The sequence below is a fragment of the Monopterus albus genome, unplaced genomic scaffold, assembly GCF_001952655.1.
Source record: "Monopterus albus unplaced genomic scaffold, M_albus_1.0 scaffold54.1, whole genome shotgun sequence".
Classification (NCBI taxonomy): domain Eukaryota; kingdom Metazoa; phylum Chordata; class Actinopteri; order Synbranchiformes; family Synbranchidae; genus Monopterus; species Monopterus albus.
This window is the reverse complement of record NW_018127934.1, coordinates 1448934-1453470: the sequence shown is the minus strand read 5'-3', so window position 1 is coordinate 1453470 and position 4537 is coordinate 1448934. Positions and strand designations below refer to the sequence as shown.

Genomic DNA, 4537 nt, shown 5'->3' with positions numbered 1-4537 from the left:
TGTTGAAGTCATTTCCATTTCTGCCATTAGTTTGTTGATTAGTACAGCTGTTTTTTAATTGTTGAGGGTTATCCTGTTAAGAAGAAACAGCTGCCATGAGTCTTGTCAGCTGTGACTCTGTTCAGACTAAAAACTCAAGATTATCTGTGAAATGCTGCAGCTTTTCTATGTAAACAGTTTTGAGGATATGCACTGATATATACTGTATATACCTGTGTGTGTGTATATATACATATTTATTTATAATGCATACAAGCTAGCAACTAGCTGATAATCATAGTGGAGCATTCAGCAGTTAAAGAGACAGATATTTCTGTCAGGGGATAAAAAAACAAAGCAGAGCAAATGTTTAGCTTAAATTCACCAGGTGGCCAGAGATAGGATTCCTGATGAATGGTAATTGTGTAAATAGAAAATTGTTTGCGTGTCAATTTTATAAGGTATGTCAGAGTTGTTTTTATTTATTTTCGCTGCTGAATTGGACAAAAATTCTGAAGTGAGTGTTTAGACATAAGTAGGTCACAATTGCTATTTGTCACAGCTATTTCTCAGCATTACAAAATTATTCAGTCCATAAAGGTGTCTAGCCTGCAGAATCCGAACATTACCACTTACAAAGCTTGTTTGCACAACCCTGTTGCCAAACAGGATGTGTGGGAAGATTTTGGAAAACTCCAGATTGCATTAATTATTCCATAGCAACATGTCTTGTTGCTTGTCATCCAAGCTCAAGCTTTACAATTTCATTAAGTTATACACACAGTGAATTCCATGTGTGTAATATTTTATAATTATTTAGATTTAATATTTAGTGGGGGCCCATGATGCATGTTTGTTTCTTTGTCAGCATGTGTGCCATAGCATAAAAAAAGGTGGGAACCCCTTTCCTAAAGGCTCGTTGTCAGCCAGTAAGAATGAAGCAACCCTGAAGGTTATGCAGGGTGTCGGCTTGTCTCACTGATATATCACTACCCAGTGAATGCTGTGCAACCTCTAATGGTGTTAAACAGTCTGATCATCTCTGGCTTTTGTCCTGAAGTAAGCATGACTGCCAGGACTGTGCTTGCCACAATAAACTCTCATTTAGTTCAGTTGTTTTCTAACATCTTGCCATACATGATAACAGCTGCCACATTTGGTACTGGTGGACATATTTATATATGCGATAAAAAAAGGTCAATCTTCAACACGTTTAGTTACTTATAGTTAAGTTCTACCTGAAAGGGTACATACACTCATGTATTTTGATCAGATTATCAGACTCTCCTCTTGATGCCAAAAAAAAAACAAAAAACGAAAGCAACTGGATTCCATTAAATCATGGCTCTGTGATGAGGTAGCTAATGTGTTTCTCCTTAGACTGTTGAGGATCAGTCAGCCCCCCCCCCTTTTCATTTTTCCACTCTCCTCTAAATAATCAGCTTCCCATGCTCCCTGACACATATCATATAAAAGAGCTATTACTTAATTTCTGATTTGCTCAGGCTGTTTGCCTTCAGCCATGATTCCAGCTGTTTATACCGCGATTGCTCTTGACATTTTAATGAGAAACCTTCCTGTGCTGACCCCAAGGTACTATGTGTTTTGAATCACAAGTAAAACTTAACAAAAACCGAAGTGCAACTGTAAACAGTAAGAAATCCACCACAGTTATCAAATTTAAATTTTCTGTTTTTGCATGCAACTCTGCTGAATTGTAAACAAGTCAGGCTGGCAGAGTTTGCCTCTCAGTACATGTGTGTACACATAATATTCCAATATATATTTTTGCAATTCTTAAAGCATACATTTATTTCTTCCTTTTTGAGTCATACATTAATTATAATGGGTGTTTGCAAAAGCTTCTCATATGCATCTGTTTTTGTGCAGGTGTCTTCTTCTTCTTTTACTTTCGGTTGTTCCCGCTAGGAGTCGCCACAGCAAATCATCTGCTCCCACTAAATTGACCATGCACACGTTAAACTTGCCGTGTTTTGACGCCAGATGCCCTTCCGAATATTGTCTAATTTAGAGTCGCCAGTCAAACTAAGCGGCATGTCTTTGGACTGTGGGAGGAGGTTTTTGTGCAGGTGTCTAATCCTACAAATGCAAACATTTCCCCCATAAAAAGCAAATGCAATACCAAAGCAAAATTAATGCTAGTCTCCTTTTTGAAGAGCACACGACCCTCTCTCTTATCAGCGAGCAACACAGATATTCTTCTGTCAACTTTTGTTAAGTATATGCACTATCTTAATTATTTCACACAGCTTCTTGTTAGGCACTTCCATATCAGGTGGCCTTTGCTGCTGTTAATTTTGGCTTCTTCTCCTTCTTGGAAGGCAAGACTGAGGCGCTGTACAGGATAAGAGTCATGGACAAATAAGAAGATATGGAGTTACAATATACCTAAATGAAAATGCATATGGGTCCATTATAGAACTCAAACACTTCATTAATTCATTCATTTATTTATCTTAAAGTTTTGTGGTCAAAGGTCAGTGACCTCTGTCCCATTCCTGTGAATCTGACTGGTTGGCAGCAGCATACAACCATGAAGCAGTAATTCTAGTTCTCTTTATTTTTCTATCTATAGCTACCTGTATGTCTGTGGATCATGACAGCATTATTGCTTCACTGATGTGTTTCATTTCTAACATTTCATGTGAATAACATTCTGCAGCCACAGATGACACTCTGGGAACAGGACAACATGAATAATATTTCTTCAGAAGTCTCACGTTTTAATATGTGAAACAAAAACTCGCTGCATTCAGAGCTCGAACCATTATGGCACTGCTCGACTAGAGAGACAAATAGCTGCCTCACAAACTTGTAATGAGCAGAGCCTTTACTATCTATTGGAATTCCTGCTCTGTTTCCTTTAAGTGTTAGTGAAATGCAGGAGTGCTATAGGCGAGACGGTGGGGTGGAGCATGGAGGGAGGTGAGATCTGAAAGACTGAAGATGGATTTCTCTGGGAGTGGTGTGCGGGCATTAAAATGCTGATGGTGCAGGAGAGACTGCGACTTGGGAAATCACTGTCTGTATCATCTCTCAACTCAAACCCGCCATCAGAATCAGTTTCACTGTTGGGCATTCTTGAGTATCCGGAGACTTGCACTCTCTTATCCTGTGCATACTGTACATACCTGGCATCAACTAATGCATGTCACTCAGTAACAACAATAACTTGTAATGTTCAAGAAACTTTCTGCAGAGCAGATTTCTAAAAGCTATTGTAGCAGACAGATTAATCCATTCTTTTCATTTTTAAAATATCTTTAATCTTTTAAACTTCACAGCTAAACCAAAAAGAGTCTTGTTGATTAAAGGCTGATGACTCTGTTGCCTTTAATGCACAAAAATATATGTCAGCACTGGAATTAAAGTGCAGAATAGATAGGAATAGATGCCCGTGCAAATTCTCAGTCATCCAGGTCATAGTAATAGATAGGAATAGACTTTCCCCTAATTTTAATATTAGTCATTTCATCTGAGTCTTTATCGTTGCTGACAGAGTATAAGTCTAATTTTGTAAGTTTTGCATAGTGTGACTACAGCATTCTGCTCTTGATTCTGGTTTACTATTTTACAGTTCTACCAAACAACAATTGTTTGGTAAAATTGGAAAAAATCACCCCACCGTTATACTCCCATTACTATTTCCTGTTGGGCTAATCACAGTTAAGGCAGGGTAATAACCCAGATCACTGTTTTTCACCTGTCTCAGAATGAGTGTGCGTACTGCCACACATCTCAAGTCAAGTCAAGATCTTTATTTGCCATTTATACAATCTAGGCATATAGAAATTCTTGTGCAGCTCTCCTGTGCTGTTACTGCACTAACATAGAGTGAAGATGGCTCTGGCATTGGCCTTATTCCCAACCATTACAATTACAATAGCACAACACAACAATAATGTATTAAAACAGTATTAAGTTGGACTGTGTTAATAATATTGTATAGCCTGTAGACTTCTTAGTGCAGAGGATCACGACAAATTACTGAGGGACATTTCAAGACTGAAACTAATAAACGGTGATGCTACAGTACATGTGTGGGACTCCACTCTGTTCCCTACAGTGTATTCTCGTCTATCTTAGTGCTGGTCCCATATGAATAGCTCCCTCTTTGTGTAAGACAAAGGACCTGTCTGTTGTGGTTTCTATACTGCTCCCTTTGGCAACTCATCAGATATCCCAGTGAGTAATATCAGGGTCCATTTTATAACACAGCCAGTCCCCTGTCAGTTGGGTACAAAACCATTTCATAAACAAAGTTATAAGTCACAAAGTCTGCCCCAGTAAAAGGCCTTATGGGAAAAATGCCATGTTACAAGCAATTTACACTCCTCTCCACTGAGAGTTCTTCTCTTCTTTTTCACTTTCCTTCTTGGGTTTTTCTCTCTCTCTCTCTGCCCTCTCACCCCAATATGTCACTGCATCATATTCATTACGATACTAAGTAATATGTAATCATTTCCAAATGTAATACAGTGAAGCCATCTGCAATATTATTAATAATATGACCTCTATTCCATCTCTTTACCTATGT

The 4537-nt window shown here is 38.3% G+C and overlaps 1 protein-coding gene across 1 annotated transcript in view; it reads left to right on the top strand.

Annotated features, from left to right (window-relative positions):
• ctnna2 (catenin (cadherin-associated protein), alpha 2) overlaps positions 1-4537 on the top strand; it is a 387665-nt gene that overhangs the window by 306318 nt on the left and 76810 nt on the right. The gene's annotated exons all lie outside the window — the stretch shown is intronic.